The sequence below is a fragment of the Arachis hypogaea genome, chromosome 20 (genome assembly GCF_003086295.3).
Source record: "Arachis hypogaea cultivar Tifrunner chromosome 20, arahy.Tifrunner.gnm2.J5K5, whole genome shotgun sequence".
In the NCBI taxonomy this organism is placed as follows: Eukaryota; Viridiplantae; Streptophyta; class Magnoliopsida; order Fabales; family Fabaceae; genus Arachis; species Arachis hypogaea.
The window spans coordinates 118,044,205-118,062,774 of NC_092055.1; the positions used below are offsets into that span (position 1 = coordinate 118,044,205).

At 38.1% G+C, this 18,570-nt stretch overlaps 1 non-coding gene across 1 annotated transcript; it reads right to left on the reverse strand.

Moving 5' to 3' along the window:
• Nucleotides 1-17,089: 17,089 nt before the first annotated feature.
• On the reverse strand, nucleotides 17,090-17,195 carry LOC112788343 (small nucleolar RNA R71). Its single transcript, XR_003195711.1, has one exon. It is a non-coding gene; the product is annotated as a small nucleolar RNA R71 (small nucleolar RNA).
• Between the last annotated feature and the right edge of the window lie 1,375 nt (nucleotides 17,196-18,570).

Here is an 18,570-nt window from a genome sequence, read left to right on the forward strand (position 1 = left end):
GGGCGTTTGTTAGAGCTTTTGAAAGTCTGATGGATTATTTGGAATGTTATCCTTCGCTTGGTGTATTTTTCTCTTTGTTTCAAGCTAAGGGTGTTCGTAGGGGTGGGTGGGTGAATTTGAGTGGACATTCGGGTCGTGGGATTTTTTCTTTATACAAACAATCTTTTAAAGATTTTAAAGAAATGTTTGTAAAAGTTCAAATTGTTGAAGGTTTTTATCCCTTCTTCTTGGATACGTTGCTTGAGGAGAGATTTTCAGTCTTTTGGTTTCCCGAGCCCAATCAAGTTTTAGATTGCGAAAATAGGGTTTCTAGTGAAGAATTGCTGTTAAATTTCTTGATGTCTGCAATGTCGTCTTCGTCCTTACTTTCTACGTCTACTCTTCTGGAGCTTGAGGGGGATAAGGAGGCGTTGGAGGAGTATATATGTAACTTGTAGGTTTTATGGTTTTTGCTGAGGTTTGGTGCTTTTTATCTTATATGGTTTCTGTGTTTGTTATGTAGGTGAGAAGACATCCACACTTACTACGGCGAATTTGAAGGCTTTTGTTTCGAAGAACAAAAAGAAAGAAAAGGAGGGGTCCTCTACCAACGTGGTTAAGGAAGGTGAGGGAGGTGTGGGGAAGCTTGATGGGAGTTTTAAGAGGAAGAGAGGTGATGGTTCACCAAAGGTTATTGATCTTACTGCCATGAGGGATAGCTCTGCCATTTTTACTTCTGAGGAGATAAGTGCTGCTTACGAGAGTTAGGTGGTTCTCCATGGTTATAAGGAAGGGCCGCGTAATTCTCTGTGGTCCCCTGGGTATCCGTTTATGGCTGTGGCTGACGAGGTTGCTCAGGTGAATTCTGATGTGAAAATAATTCATGATGCGGGAAAGGTTGGGGTTGCTCGATATTTACAAGTATATTTTCTTAGTATTCTTTGCCTTTCTTGCTATTGTAGATGCTTGGTTTGTGATGATTCCTTTTTCCTAGGTGATTGGGGCTAGGCTTCTTTCTATTGGTTGTACTTCGGAGTTGGATGCTATTTTGGAGGGTGATCAGGTTGCTGCAATTAAGAAGCTGAAAGAGTCTTTAGAAGAGAGGGAGGCTCGGGCTGAGAAATTTAAGACTTAAGTGAGGGGGTTGAAGGAGAAGGTGGAGAATGCAGAGTCTGAGCTTCAGAAAGTGAGGTGAGCGCTTGAGTCAAAAGTTGAGGAGGCTGAAAAGGCAAATGCTCGGATTCCCGAGCTACAGGATGAGGTTTTATCAACCTTTAACCCTTGGGTTTGACCGTGCTGTAGCTCAGATAGGAGTGTTATCTCCCTCATTTGATATTAGTAAGTTAGATGTTACGAAGATTGTTAGTAATGGTCAATTGATTGATGATGAAGCTTTGTCCGATAAGGGGGACGGGAGTGCTTCTGTTGGGAAAGTAGACTGAAGAAGTCTGTGAAGCTTTAGTTTGTTTTGTTTGTAAAGCTTTTTGCTTTCTTTTGGAATTGTGGTTGACTTTTTGATGGTTTGGTGGACTATGTTTGTACTTTGTTTTAGTTTTTTTTTTTTTTTGAAATGAATGGATTTGATAGTATTGTTTTGTTATTCACATGAATAGTTTGTACATGTTTGTTTGATAGGGGTGTGAGGGACCTCATTAAAACCTCCTCCAGACAAAACCCTATATGGGAAAAAATCCTGGGGGTAGGAAAAAAAGTATCTCCTCATGTCCCTATCATTTCTAAGATAGGTAAGACTTTAAAGAGGAAATGTTCCAGATTCCTGGGACTTCTTCGCTTTCTAGTGTCTGTAGTTTGTATGCTCCTTTACCGAGTACTTTGATAACTCGGTATGGTCCTTCCCAAGAAGCTGTTAGTTTGCCGTGTGCATGTTGTCTTCTTGCTTCCTCTGTTTTTCGAAGGACGAGGTCTTGTTCGTTGAACGATCTTGGTTGTACTTTCTTGTTATATTTTTTTTTCTAATTATTTGTTGCATTGCCAGCTGCTTTATTCGGGCTTTCTCTCTATCTTCGTCGATGGTGTCGAGTTCTGTACGTCTGATGTTGTCGTTTTGTTTGGTTGATGTTTGGTTTCTTCGTGCTGACGTTATTGAGACCTCAACTGGGATCATGGCGTCTGCTCCATATACCAATCTAAATGGTGTTTCTTGTGTTGTAGATTGAATTGTCGTGTTATAACCCCATAGTACTTCTGGTATTAACTCGGCCCACTCTCCTTTTGCATTGCCGAGTTTCTTCTTAAGAGAGTTTAGAATGACTTTGTTAGCGGCATCTGCGAGCCCATTGGTCTGTGGATGTTCTACTGACGAGAAATGGTGTTTTATCTGGAATTCATTTAAAAAAGAAGCTAAATTTTGGTCGGTAAATTGCCGACCATTGTCAGTAATAATATGATGTGGTATACCAAAGCGGAAAATGATTTGTTTCCAAATGAAAGATCTTACTTTATCAGCTCCTATTTTTGCTAATGGAGTTGCCTCTATCCATTTGGAGAAGTAATCTATTGCTACAAGTAAGTATTTTACCTGTCCTTGTGCTTTTGGGAATGGGCCGAGGATATCTAGCCCCCATTTTTGGAAAGGCCAGCTTACCTTCGATGTGTGTAATTGCTCTGCCGGATTGTGGATGGCCGAGCTGTGCTTCTGGCAGCTATCACATTTCTTGACTTTGTTGATGCAATCTCTCTTCATGGATGGCCAATAGAATCCTGCTCTTGCTATTTTGGATGCTAGGCTTAGTCCTCCTATGTGGTTGCCACATACCCCTTCGTGGGCTTCGTTCATAGCATCTTCGGCCTCTTCTTTGTTGATACATCTTAAAAGAGGTTGGGAGAATCCCCTTTTGTATAGCTCGTTTCCAATCATAGTGAAGGGAGCTGCACGTAGGGCTGGCAATTCATACCCTACCCGCGGGTACCCAACCCGGTCCAACCCGTTCGGGTAGGGTAGGGTATGGTCCGGGTATGCTTGCGAGTAGGGTAGGGTACGGGTTTAGGGTGTACCCTACCCTACCCTACCCGCACCTCAAATATAACACATATTTTATAAAAATTAGGTATATAGTGAAGGAAGTGAGAGTTAAACCCACAACCTCTCTTATGTAATGACTTACAATAAGTGAACAACCACTAAACTAGTTAGTTAATTTAGTAATTTAGAGCATTAGTTTGTTATTTTTTTATGTTATTAATATGTATGAAATTTGATATTTCTGCGGGTAGGGTAGGGTTTAGAACTTTAGGGTGTGGGTAGGGTTAGGGTTGAGAGATTCTCAACCTGCGGGTAGGGTAGGGTAGAGTTTTAATAGAATTTTCAACCCGCGGATAGGGTTAGGGTAGGGTCCAAACCCTACCCTACCCTACCCATTGCCAGCCCTAGTTGCACGTCTTCTGAATGTTTTGGTATCTAATGTTGTAGGGATCCTTCCTGATTGTATGTATTGTTTGTATGGCGCCCTCCAGTCTTCTTCCTCGGCCACTGAAAATATTAATTTGCTACTAAAGCTTGGATTGGTGAGTGTTAGTTGAGATATAACAGAATCAGTTATAAACTTCCTGGTTGTTGCTAATTTTGAGAGTGCATCTGCCCGGGTGTTATGTTTCTGAGCTATGTGTGTGATTTGTATAAAATAAAAGTTTGTGAGGAGTTCCTTTACCGATCTATGGTATTTTTCTAGTAGCTGATCCTTTACCTGAAAGTGGCATGTTACCTGTTGCACTACAAGCTATGAGTCGCAGTATACTTGTAGGTGGGTGATGTTAAGGGATTGTGCCAGTCTTAGTCCGGCGAGCAGTGCTTCGTACTCGGCTTGATTATTGCTTGTCTGGAATGTGAATCTGATAGATTGCTCGAGTTGCAAGTCTTCCTTGTTGGTGAGTAATACCCCTGCTCCAGAGCCTTCGTTGTTGGATGCGCCGTCGACATATAGCTCCCATGTGTGTTGTTGCTTCGGCTGTTCTGATAGCTCGGCCACAAAGTCGGCTAAAATTTGTGCTTTCATGGCTGTTCTTGGTTCGTAGTCAATGTCGAACTCGGAGAGTTCGATAGACCACTTGACTAGTCTACCGGATACCTCTGGTCTTGTTAGGACTTGACGTAGAGGTTGATTTATTTTGACTATGATTTTGTTGCTTTGAAAATAGTGCCTTAGCCTTCTTGCTGAGGTTACCAATGCATACGCTAGCTTTTCCATTGTTGAGTATCTTAGTTCGGCATCTTGTAGTGTTTTGCTCACGAAATACACTGACTCTTGCTTTTCGTTTACTTCTGTCATTAATGTCGAGCTTATGGCGTTAGTAGTAACAGATAGATATATTAATAAGGGCTTACCTGGATTGGGCTTTTGAAGGACTGGAGGAGATGATAGAGTTGTTTTTAGCTTCTGGAAAGCTATTTCACACTCGTTGTTCCAGTTGAACCTTGTTTGTTTTCTGAGTATGTTGTAAAAGTGTTGAGATTGTGTTGAAATTGAAGGGATGAATCTGGACAATGTGGCTAGTCGGCCATTTAACTGCTGGACTTCCTTTATTGTTTGGGGACTTCGCATTTGTATTATTGCTTTGCACTTTTCTGGGTTGGATTCGATGCCTCTGCATGTGAGTAAGAACCCAAGGAACTTTCCTCCGGTTACTCCGAACGCGCATTTTTCCGGGTTGAGTCGCATATTATTTTTTCTGACTTGTTCGAATATTTCTTCCAAGTCATTTCCGTGGTGCTGTTGCTTTTCTGTTTTTACAACCATATCGTCAACGTAAACTTCTAAATTTCTTCCAATTTGGTCTTTGAACACCTTGTCCATTAGTCGTTGATATGTGGCACCTGCATTCTTAAGGCCGAAAGGCATAACCTTATAACAATAATTTCCCAGTTCAGTTATAAATACTGTTTTATCCTGGTCTTTATGGTGCATTAGTATTTGATTGTATCCAGAGTATGCATCTAAGAAACTTAGGGTGCTATATGCTGATGCATTATCTACTAACTTATCAATGCAAGGGAGGGGGTATGCAGCCTTTGGACATGCTTTATTCAGATTTGTAAAATCAACACATATGCGCCACTTACCTGAGGGTTTTCTTACCATTACCACGTTTGAGAGCCATGTTGTGAACCTGAGCTCCCATATGAACCATGCTGCGAGTAGCTTCTGTGTTTCCTCTTGACAGGCCGATCTCTTTTCATTGCTCATGTTTCTCTTCTTTTGAGCTATAGGCCGGATCTTTTGGTCAATTTGTAGTTTGTGGCATATTAGGTTGGGATCGATGCCAGGCATATCTGCTGGGGTCCATGCGAAGAGGTCAGCATTTTTTCGAAGTATGCTGATGATTTGTTCCTTGGTGCCTGCATGGAGTGAGTGACTGATATAAGTTATATGGCTATGATTATTGTCCAAATGTACCTGTTCGAGGTCGTCAGTTGGTGAAGGTCTGTTTTGTGGATCTTCCCGAGGATCTAACTCGGCCATTGGTGAGATGTTAACCACGTGATGAGGTTCTTCTGATCTGTTATTCTTGTAGTTGGTCGTTGGTTCGTTCTTTAGACTCTCATTGTAGCACCTGCGGGCTTGTGTTTGATCATAATGTATTGTTGCTGTTGTATTGTTGGATACCTGAAATTTCACACAAAGGTGGACGGTTGAAACTATAGCACAAAAAGAATTTAAAGATGGCCTGCCCAAGATCATATTGTATGGGCTTGGGCATTCTACTACTAGGAACTGCACATCTCGTGTATGGCAAAGCGGGTGTTCTCCTAAAGTTATTTTTAGCCAGACGCTTCCTAAGATAGAGACTCGTGCTCCTGAAAAGCCGACCAGTTCCCCCATGTATGGTTGTAACATATTTGTGCTGATTTTCATTTTCTGGAATGTAGAATAGAAAAGCACGTCGGCACTGCTGCCTGGGTCGAGCAATACTTTCTTGACAAGGAGATCTCCTGCCTGGATCGATATAACCACTGGGTCGTCTAGATTTGGTGTAGGTGCTTGATAGTCGGATTGTTCGAAGGTAATGCGAGGTGTAGGTGGTCGGGGTGTGGTCATTTCCTTTGTTGCCTGCACCATTAGCATGGTTCTGTAGTTACGTTTTCTGGCCGAGTTTGTGTGTCCTCCTCCTGCAAATCCTCCGGAGATGCAGTTTATGACTCCTCTGGTTGGTGGTGGAGGTTTGGCTTTTTCGGCTGACTTTTGCTCGGTTTACGGATCATTGATATTTTGCCGAGCTGACTTCATTCTGCTACCGATGTATTTGTCGAGGTGTCCTTGTCAGGCTAGCCGTTCAAGGAGATCCTTAGCGATGACGCATTCATCGGTTGTGTGGCCGAATTTTTGGTGGAACGCGCAATGCTTTGACCTGTCGACGTATCTCTGGTCTTGGTATGCTCCTGCTCGGCTGGGTGGTTTGATTATTTTTGCACTCAGTATTTCCTTGATAATGTCCTCAGTCTTCGTGTTGAATTGAGTGTAAGTGTCGTACTTGGGTGTTAGTTTAAAAGATTTTCTGCTATCTTTCTGATTGGGGGTTCTGTTGTGCCTTTCGTCCTCTCGGTGCGTTTGAGGTTTGTCTGTCTTCCGGGCTTCCCTGAGCTCTTCAATTTCCATTTGTCCGGCCGCTTTTTCGCGAAACTCCTCCAGAGTCTTAGGTTTGGTTACGACGATTGTCTCCTGGAATTTTCCTGGTCTGAGACCGCTTTTAAGTGCGTGGAGGTGCATGTTTGGGTCAAGGTCAGGTATCTCTACCGTTGTCTTGGCGAATCTTGTCATGTAGTCCTTCAGAATCTCGTGTTGTCCTTGCTTGATGGTGCTGAGATAGTCAGATCCGTGGAAATATATCCGGGAGGCTGCAAAATAGTCAATGAAAGATCTTGCCAGGTCCTCGAAGCTGGAGATTGAACCTGCGGGAATCTTAGAGAACCAAAGTAAAGCTGCACCATCTAAATAAGTAGGGAAAGAACGGCAAAGCACCGGGTCAGAAGCACCATTAAAAAACATCATGGATTGAAACTTTTTTATGTGCACCCGGGGGTCTCCGATTCCTTCGTAAGGCTTTAGTCCGATTGGGAGCATGAAGTTTTCCGGCATCTGAATGCTCATAACCTCCTGTGAGAAAGGGTTGTTGAGCGTGAGCTTTTCCTTGGGTGGCGCTATGCTTGCCAGATCAGTTCCTTTCTTGCTTGAGCCATTGTCAGCAATATTTTTAGAGGATTGCTCCGGCACTTTCCTGATCTCAGCCTGAAGCTCGGCTATCATGGCTAATAGTTCTTCCTGTGTGTGCTGATTGACCCCGTTGTCCGCCATATAGGGTATAAGAACTCTGCAAAACAAAAGAAGAAAGCAAGAAAAAAACAGAGGAGTGATGTGGGGTTAATTGTCTATAATCGGGCCCCACGGTGGGCGCCAAATGTTCCACTCAAAAGTATTACTCCTGCGCTCCGACGTATAACTCGTTTATGGTTGGGCTCGATGGTCCTCCTATAACTCGAAACGTCTTCTCTGGGAACGGGGCGTGGTCGGCGTGGAACCTGCAAAAGGGACTTCGACGCCCAAGTCAGTAATATCACAAGATAACGAGGAATACTTTAAAAGAGAATAAGGTAAGAGCATTAAGTGAGCTGAAGTGTTTTGTGCTTAAGTGTTTAGATGAGAAGAGATCATAGAGGGAGTTTTCTATCCCCTAGTGGGGTTAGGGGGTGACTTTATATAGTCGAGAGAGCTTAGTGGTTTCGTCGTTATACTGTCCTTGATAGTAGGGCTGTTATGGATATTTTCTGTTGTTCCTTATATCTCGGTTAGTTTTTGAAAGATTCAGATATTATCGGTTAGTGTCGTAGGGTTTCAGATTCGATCTTTTCTGTTTGTGGATAAGCTCGTCAAAGCTTCTGGAAGCCGAGTATATCGGTATGGATCACCTTGTAAGCAGCAACAGTTTATAAAAGACTTTCAATAGGCATAAACCTTTGTTAGGTGCAACGGTTTATGAGGAGAGAAACTCTATATATATGTGAGTGACATTCAAGCTGTTCAAGAGATCATTGTTACCATGACAAGTGAGGAAGAGAGTTTTCTTGTCTTAGTACATTGCTCTGGGAAAATTCAAAGAAGCAAAAAATATGGTGTGAATTTCACTGACAGAGAACCATTGAGTGTATTCATAGTTTATGCTTTGAGTAATATAAAATTATGTGACAAACGAATAATATTAAATTAATTAATTTTTTTGCAATATAATTTAAAAATTAATAAATGTCAAATCAAATACTCTATATAATTAAATATCAAATTCAATAGTCTACATAATTAATAGTTTAGATAGTTTAGAAAATTAATATACTAATGTTTTTAAACGAACTTTCTTGCGTCTTATATATATGCCAATTAAATAAATTGACCAATATTCAAAACAAATAATATTGTAGTAGACAAAATTAATAATTTAATTTAGTTTCAAAGTAAATATTTATGTACTCAAGTATCAAATATAATACTCTACATAATCAATATTTTAGAAAATAAAAAAAATTATTACAAAGCAATTTAAAAAGAAAAAATAAGTTAACAAAATATTTATGCGACTTTTTCCATTCAATGTTAATAGGTAAAGACATATCAAAAAATAAAAATATATATCAAATAAAAAAATCATTTTCTTTCTACATCAAATTGATAACATAAAAAAAATATTTTTTTACATTAAATTGATAAAAAAAGAGACATAGTACTATTTTTATACGTAAAAGGTTTAGAATAAATTAAAAAGACAGAAGAATTACTGAAAATATAGATTAGATAAGTAAATTAAAGACATAGTACTATTTTCTAAAATATTGATTATGTAGAGTATTATATTTGATACTTGAGTACATAAATATTTACTTTGAAACTAAATTAAATTATTAATTTTGTCTACTACAATATTATTTGTTTTGAATATTGGCCAATTTATTTAATTGGCATATATATATATATATAAGACGCAAGAAAGTTCGTTTAAAAACATTAGTATATTAATTTCCTAAACTATCTAAACTATTAATTATGTAGACTATTGAATTTGATATTTAATTATATAGAGTAGTTGATTTGACATTTATTAATTTTTTAAATTATATTGCAAAAAAATTAATTAATTTAATATTATTCGTTTGTCACATAATCTTATATTACTCAAAGCATAAACTATGAATACACTCATTGGTTCTCTGTCAGTGAAATTCACACCATATTTTTTGTTTCTTTGGATTTTGCCAGAGCAATGTACTAAGACAAGAAAACTCTCTTCCTCACTTGCCATGGTAACAATGATCTCTTGAGCAGCTTGAATGTCACTCACATATATATAGAGTTTCTCTCCTCATAACTAACAAAGGTTTATGCCTATTGAAAGTCCTTCATAAACTGTTGCTGCTTACAAGGTTTTATGTATATTTGTCTCCCTTAGTAAACCGTGGTAGCTTGCCACGGTTTATGATCCATCTTCTTCAAACTTAAACTGTGCCAGGTAGCCACGGTTTATGTATAAACTTAAAACCGTAGTTGGCTCCCACGGATTACATAATAATCAATTTGCACATGCACGTAACCAGTTTTCAAATCATGTATATAATAAGTAAAGAATTTACTCAATTTATTTATTTCAGTACATTGTCCTAAATTTTATTATGTTTTATATAAATAAATAAATAATGACATATTAAACTTGTTTTTATAAAAAAAAAAATAGACCTATGAAAAGACATGAAACATAATAAATGAGCTCAACCATTTAGATCCAAATTCATTTTCTAAGAGATAAATAAACTGTCAAAGTAGATAAGTCTTCCTTTGGACTTGTGTATTTTTGTACAGGTAAGTTTCAAAAAAAAATTTTGATGTTTAATTTATTTTTAATATATATTTTATATTTTAATATATATTTTATATCAATAATTATTTTAATAATTAATTATATATATATATATATAAAAATGTATTATTTTACAAGTTTCGACATCTACTTTTTACAAAATTTGAAAACTGAGCATATCATTTAATTACTTAAAACTAGATTTTTATTTTTAACCAAAATCTAATTACTGTAGTCTCACAAATCGTTTACATATTTTAAAACACTTCATAAATCAGAATGATTTTTTACAATAATTACTCTCATATAGCTGTGGAGGCGGCTGGGTACCTGACTTATTTCCAAACAGCTGTGTCGATAGGAGCATCATGATGTACGCACAGGCGTATCTCTTAACCGTCTCATCATCTGCCCCCTATGGAAGATCACTAAACATCTCAAACCATGTGCACTTCACTGTGAACTTGTCGATGTAATTTGCAGGAGGCAACACCCCAAGCAGCTCCTCAAACCACACCCATGGTGGTCGCCCGCCCTCTATAAATCGTGGAAAGTCTGTCAGGCAGCCGCAAACACACTGACCGTCGATTGGGAGACCAAGATGGTACGCTACATCCTGTAGGGTTATGGTGCACTCCCCAAACGGCATGTGGAACATATGCGTCTCAGGGCGCCATCTCTCTACGAAGGCGCTGACCAACGGCTCGTCCAACCGAAACCAACTCTCATTCAATCTTGCAAAATGGTACAGACCAGCCATCTGCAAGTAAGGAACGATCCTATCATCCAACCTCATACCGTACTGCCGTCTCATGCTGCTGATGCATCGATGGGGCTACATAACAATAGAACATAACTTCTCACATTCGTCACAAAAAAACCTCTCAATGAATCCCAACCAATCCTTTATAGATAGAAACGTTAACCACTACATTACTCACGATCCAATTTTTTGTATTAACAAAACAGTTACTAATATGAGATAAAAACATGTTCTTTTTATCAACAAACATAAAAAACAGCAGTTAACCCTGTTCATTACTTTACACCTAACCATATTCTATAGTTAATGGCTCACTAAGACTGACATGAACTAAATTCAAATATCTGTTTCTGGATTTATTTTAAAAATCCCACACTAACAAATCTAACTAATGACTAATTTATTTTTAAAAAAATTAAATATTAAAAAAACGCTAACCTCGAGGTGGACAACTCCAGCAATATGTGCGACTCCATCAAGTCGATACAGACGATTCAGGTCGTCCTCCACGCATGCAGAGTCGGTCCAAACCGGGTTGCTTTCAGAGAATCTCGAAACTGGGTGGTGGGGTTGGGAGTGGGGTATGAGTTTTTGGGTTCGAATCAAGTGACTTCGATTTGTTTAAATAGCGAAGAAGCATGTAAATCGAATTAATTTGATTCGAATTATACTCGTTTCAATTGTATGTAAATCGAACAAGTCAGTTCGATTTACAAAATCCTTAAATCAAAACAAGTGGTTTCAATTTACATTGGTTTTGATTCCGTTGGCTAAATCGAATTAAGTTAATTCGATTTATATGGTTTCTGAAATCGAATTCAGTAATTTTGATTTATTCGTTTTCCTACCACGAACGTAATTCGAATTGAGTTGATTCGATTTGCATTTAAATTCTTCTCTCACTTAATTCGAATAATTTAAATTCGATTTACTTCGTGTTTGGCTAAATTGAATTCACTCAATTCGATTTATATAGAAATTAACATTGGGACTTTGACGTTGCAAATTTTCGTTTGGGACATTCAGGACATTTTCAAATGTACTTAGTTTAACCAAGTCATTTGCCCTCATTTTAAACTCTATTTTATTTAAATATGTGATTTATCCTATAATTAATATAGTTTTTATAGAAAGAAATTATTCTCATAAAATTATGAAAGACTATATTTCTTTGTAAAAAATGGAGATGGGAAAGAATATTTTCCTGTTATGGGAAATGACAAGGGAGATGAAAAGAAATTTCAAGATGTGGAATGAGAAATAAGAAGCCGTCTCTACTTTTTTATATTGTCATCTCTACTCTCATCTCAATACCATATGATTACTGTTAATATTGCAAGTTTGAAAAATGTGAAATTAGCCTCACATAAAAAAAATAAAAAACAATGAGAAGTTTATAAGAGTTCTTCATGATTATTTAGACAATTTATGTTACGGGTGTACATGGCCCGATCCGGTCCGAAGATTTGGCATAGACTTTAACATTTTAAAAGTTAATTTGGTGTGATTTCACCGGATTTAGTACCGGATAAGGGTCTCAAAAATAGATCCGGTCATTATTTAGGGTCGGGTCCGGATTAAGGTGAACCCGACTTCACCCGACCCATGTGCACCCTAAGGGAACTAAGAAAAGGTATATATGTTTTAAATTAATTCTAATATTATATTATATTAATTATAAACTTATTGTTTTATTTTTAATCACACTTGTTGAATTAGAAAATAGATCAAAGAAGCATCAAATTAGAATTTATGGACAAATTCAAGTTCAAATATCGATATCAACTTCATGATAACAAATTTCTTTTTTACAAGTAAGTGCATTATAAATAAGTTTTTTTATAAATAATTTTTTTATAAATTATTGTTAAAGTTTTAAAGGTCTAGTTTTCACTTAATTTGGACTCGGTATAATTATGGTCCGAAAATATTTAGGTTTCATTGGGTTTAAGACTAGATTAGGATCTAAAAAATAGACTCAATGTATATTTAAGGCTGAATCTAGATTAAAACAAATCCGATTTCACCCAACCTATATACACCCTTAATTTGTGTTTCATGATTATTATCTTCCCAAAATACTATTTCGTGATTATTATGCTTGGTGAGGGTAAGCATGAAATGCTGGAAGAGCTCTTTTCTGAAGAAAAGGGGAAAGAGGCCTGAGGTGGAACTTAAAAGATTTAAAGCGAGATATAAGTCACATTTGGTAATTTTTCATAAATTAAGTTCATTAATTTGTGTGACTAAATCAGTTCATGACGTGTGCTTTTTCTCTTGCACTTAGTTCTTCAGTGTAAGTAACTAAAGGAGTTCTAAGATCAGGTTCAAGGCATTTGAAAAAGCTGATGAAAGTATAATCTTTGTAAATTTTTTATATGATTTTTGGGGCAAATCACATAACTAAGCCAATGGGAGCAGAATATTACACAAATCAGCCAAATCGAAAACTGGTTCATGAATCAACCAAACCACATTTTTATGTAGTTCGAACTAGGTCAATTCGAACTTGAAATACATGTAATTCGAATCACCTTGATTCGAATTACACACACACGCACACACTCACTAATTCGAATCTACCTAATTCGAATTACACTTTGAATAATTCGAATCAGGTAGATTCGAATTACACTTTTGCACGAAACCCGAAGTAGTTCGAATCTGGTTGATTCGAATTACTCACTTTTTGCCTCTAGTAGTAATTCGAATGGGGTTGATTCGAATTACACTGGATTCAGCTATAAAAGGAGTTCGAACCCACCTCATTCGAATCACTTTTCCATTCTTAAACCCCACCGAATTCCAGAGAAAACGACCCAGATTCGCTCTGACAAAGGCTCGAGCAGGATACTAAGCCGATGGGGGACGATCCGGAAAGACTATATCGTTTGGATGGAGTTGCTCATATAGCCGGGGTCATCAACGACGAGGTTAGTATTTAGAAAAATTTTTCTATGCGGTATATTTTAGTGGTTTTGCATGTGGTTTATGTGAGTGGTTTTGCTTGTGGTTTTGTTGGTAGTTTATGTTAGTGGTTTATGTTAGCGGTATTGTTAGTGGTTTATTTTAGTGGTTTTGTTTGCGGTTTTGTTGGTGGTTTATGTTAGTGGTATTCGATGTGGTTTTGTTAGTGGTTTTGCATGTGGTTTATGTTAGTGATTTTGCATTTTGGTTATGTTAGTGATTTTGCATGTGGTTCATTTTAGTGGTTTTGTTTGTGGTTTACTTAGTGGTTTATGTTAGTGGTTTTGTTAGTGGTTTTGTTAGTGGTTTCGAAAGTAGTTTATGTTAGTGGTTTTGGAGACGGAGGTCGCCAGACACGTATGTGGTCCATTGTACCGTTTGACCTCCCAAATGCCCTTGCGCTACCGGAGACTAAGACGAATCAACCATGTGCACCCATTCCCAAACTCAGAACACTTCCCAACATACCGATGATAGTCAGACTCCACCACCTTGTACTGTACCCCGCGTCGGATGCTGTATGTCTTCACACTTAACACGGCCTCATTTTTATCCTGAAATTGCTGACCAACCTGAAACTCTGTAAGACCTGCAGACCCTTCGGCATCTCTAGCACCAAATCTAGCAGGCTCCCAGGAACCCCTTTCCTGCCTCATGGAATCCAAGTCCAAAGAGGAAAAGTGCGGAGGGTACTGCTGTGTGCCAGAGCTAGAACCACGTCCCGCCCCAGCAGGCTCACTCGCTCCAATATCATCGCCGTTGTCATCAACAATGATATCCGGCTCCACATCATCATCGTCTAGATCATTCAACAATGCATCTCCAAGACCAACCGGTGCAGCACACTGTAAAGAGGTCGGCACAAAATCCCCTACTCCAACCTCCCCGCCTCCACTATAGTTGAGATCAATAGCGAACGAATGGTACGCGACAGGCTGGACCGGAGGTTCATACACAGGAACGGAGAAAGATGCACCAGCAGGTCTGGAGCTAGAACTGGCTAACGTGCCTACAGTGGGAGTATTCCGGTTCGAACCCCCAGAGCTGGATACCACATCAACCAACTTCGCCAACAGTTCAGGTGTCCTAATGATGCGTGAGCATCTTTCCTATCTTTTCCTAGTGAATTTGCATCTAAATTGTTGAATTTAATTAAGAATTAATTATATTTTAGCCACTATGGATGCTATTTTGAGTTTTGTACAATACTGTTTATTTTAGGTAGCATTTGGCAGAATTTGATGGAGTTTCTGCAGAGAAAGAGAAGAAGCCAAGGAGATGACCAGCGAATACCGACGCGGACGCATGGCTCACGTGACCGCGCGGAATGGAGGAAATCGCAATGACGCGATCGCGTGTCTGACGCGATCGCGTGGACTGGAATCTGCACAAATGACGCGAACGCGTGGACGACGCGGACGCGTCACATGCACCATGTGCAGAAAATGCAAAAAAACGCTGGGGGCAATTTCTGGGCTGTTTTAACTCAATTTTCAGCCCCGAAAACATAGATTAGAAGCTGCAGAATGGACAGAACAAGTGGTCCCCACCCATCAACTGAAGATCTGTTAATTAATTCAAATTTAAATTCAAATCTTAAATTAGGAAAAGATATTATTTTAAGTTTAATTTTAAATATTAGATTTTAAATTTTTTAGGATTAGTTATAAAAAGGGATCTGATGCCATTAGATTGTAACACTGTACATTTTACCTGAATCCTTATTTTCTCTTTTCCATGAGCAACTAAACCTCCACTGTTAAGGTTAGGAGCTCTGTCTATTTCTATGGATTAATTTTATTGCTTGTACTATTTTAATTTATGTGTGGATTTATAATTTAAGAATTGTTTTCGCTCTTTATTTTATGAATTTGGGTGGAACAGAAGTATGACCCTCTTTCTATTTGAGTTCTTGTAAAACTTGGAAAAGCTCTTTACCTGAACAACAGTTTGAAAACTATTTCTCCTAAATTTTAATTATCTAAATTTAATAAGATACGTGACATATAATCCTTTTTCCTCTTGGATAATTAGAGTTTTTGTGGCATATAAACTAGAAATTGATTATCACCCTCTAATTGGAATTAATTGACCAAGGAATTGGCAGTTAATAAATTTTAGGGGAGACTAGAAAGGTCTAAGGAATTAGGGTCTAGTCACATACAGTTTGCCATAAATTAAATCCTACATAATTAAATTAGTTAGTAAGAAAAGTTAATCCGGAAAATAGATAACTCTGAAACCTTAACTATCTTCTCCATATATTATTCCCATCTTAATTACTTGCCTTTCTTCAATATTTTTGATATTGTTTAATGTCTTTTATATTGCATCTCAACACTATTTTCTATCTATCTAACTAATCATATCAAATGCTATTGTTGCTTAATCCATCAATTCTCGTGGGATCGACCCTTACTCACATAAGGTATTACTTGGTACGACCCGGTGCACTTGTCGGTTAGTAAGTGTGGTTATAAAATACCACACCAAGTTTTTGGCGCCGTTGCCGGAGATTGATTGCGATTAACAACTATTAGTTGTTTGATTGCTTAGATTAGGCATTTTAATTTTTATTTTAATTAAATTTTTCTTTTAAATTTTCGAAAAAAAAAATTTTTTTTTACGTTTATATTTTTTTTTCTTTTACGTTACACTTTCCTTTTTTTTTTCTTTCGTTCCCCCCTCCCCTGTTACGTTTTCCTTTCTTTTTTTTCTTTTATTATTTAAAAAAAATAATAATAAAAAAAATTATATATATATATAAAAAAATTTATTTACAAATATTTTTTTAATTTCTGAATTTAAGTTTGGTGTTATCTAGTTAATTTTATTTTAAATTTTCTTGTTTATTTTTCCTTTTAAATTTTTGAATTTTATTTATTTATTTATTTAGTATTTTTATTTTATTATTTTACACAGGTTACCTCACAGGGACTTCTCTACACTCTGACGTAGAGAGTCCCATTTTTTGTTGTTTTCTGCTTGTGTATGCGCAGGAATAGAGACAAAGAACATCTTTTAGACTTTGATCCTGAACCTGAAAGAACTTTCAGGCGACGTTTACAACAAGCAAGACTTTGCAAGGCTGCAGAATCCACTATGGCAAATAATAATGCTAATGCCAATGTGGTAAATCCGAATGGGGATGATCAACAGAGGAGAGTGCTTGGCTCTTATTCTGCCCCTACTGCGGATCTTTCTGGAAAAAGTATTGTGGTACCTCCTATAAATGCAAACAACTTTGAGTTGAAGCCACAATTGGTCACCTTGGTGCAACAGAATTGCCAGTATCATGGACTTCCTCATGAAGATCCAAATCAGTTCATATCTGATTTTCTGCAGATATGTGATACTGTGAAGACAATGAGGTAAATCCAAAGGTGTACAGACTCATGCTTTTCCCGTTTGCTTTGAGGGATAAAGCAAAGCTATGGCTAGATTCCCAGCCAAAGGAGAGTCTGAATACTTGGAAAAAGGTCGTTACTGAATTTCTCACCAAATTTTTCCCACCAAAGAAGCTGACTAAGCTTAGGTTGGAGGTTCAGACTTTCAGACAGAAGGAGGGTGAAACTCTTTATGAAGCTTGGGAGAGATACAAGCTACTGACTAGGCAATGCCCTCCAGACATGTTCTCCAAATGGACCCAACTGGATATCTTTTATGAAGGCTTGGGTGAGATGTCCAAGATGAGCTTAGATACTTCTGCAGGCAGTTCATTGCACAAGAAGAAGACACCAGAGGAGACTATTGAGCTGATTGAATTAGTTGCAAGCAACCAATATCTCTACTCATCTAACAAGAATCCTGTGAACTCTGAGACCTCTCAAAAGAGAGGTGTGTTGGAAGTAGAAGCTGTTAATGCTCTTCTTGCTCAGAACAAGCTTATGTCTCAGCAGATAAATCTACTTACTCAACAGATGGGTGGCATGCAAGTCTCAGCTATCAACACTCAAAATCCACCCCAAGATACCTCATATGACATGACAGGTAACTTTATGCAAAATGATAATTATGATTATGCTCAACCCTCTTATGAACAGGTGAATTACATGGGGAGTGGCCCTAGGAATCCCAACAATGATCCATATTCTAAGACATACAACCAGGGATGGAGAAATCACCCAAACTTTGGATGGAGGGACCAACCTCAGAGATCTCAGAACTTCAACAATAGTTCTCAGGGCAGTCTCCAGCAGAGCAATGATTTGGAAGCAATATTGATAGGTTTTAGACAGGAAACCAGAGCATCCATCAAGAACCTGGAGATTCAAATGGGTCAATTAGCCACAAAGGTTAATGAACTTGATCAGAGGACCACTAATAGCCTTCCTGGTAATACAATTCCAAATCCAAAAGAGGAATGCAAGGCTATCACCGTAATAAGTGAACAAGTGGCAAGTACGGAAGCACAAGTTATACAGGAAACCAGAGCCTCTATTAGAAACTTAGAGGTGCTAGTGGGCCAACTGAGCAAGCAAATACTTGAGAAGTCTGCAAGTACATTTCAAGAGGATACAGTGGTGAACTCAGGAGAAGATTGCAAGGCTATTCAATTGAGAAGTGGTAAAGTAGCTGGCTCTGAGACCAAGGCCAATGAAGAGCTAGTTGAAAAGGAAGCTCCAGATGAGAAGAAGGAAGAAGTAGAGCACGCCTCTCCAAAGCGTGCAGACAACCCATTCCCAAACTCTCTTGACACTTATCCTACACTGCCAAAGGCTCCTGAGTACAAGCCTAAGATGTCGTATCCTCAGAGACTTCAAAAGGAGACCAAGGACAAGCAGTTTTCAAAGTTCTTGGAAATCTTCAGAAAGTTACAAATCAATATTCCTTTTGCTGAGGTTTTGGAGCAAATGCCTATCTATGTCAAGTTCATGAAGGAGCTGTTGTCAAAGAAAAAGCGTTTAAAGGGAGATGAGACAGTAGTCCTGACTAAGGAATGTAGTGCTGTCATTCAGAATAACTTGCCAAGGAAGATGCCAGATCCAGGGAGCTTTCAAATTCCATGC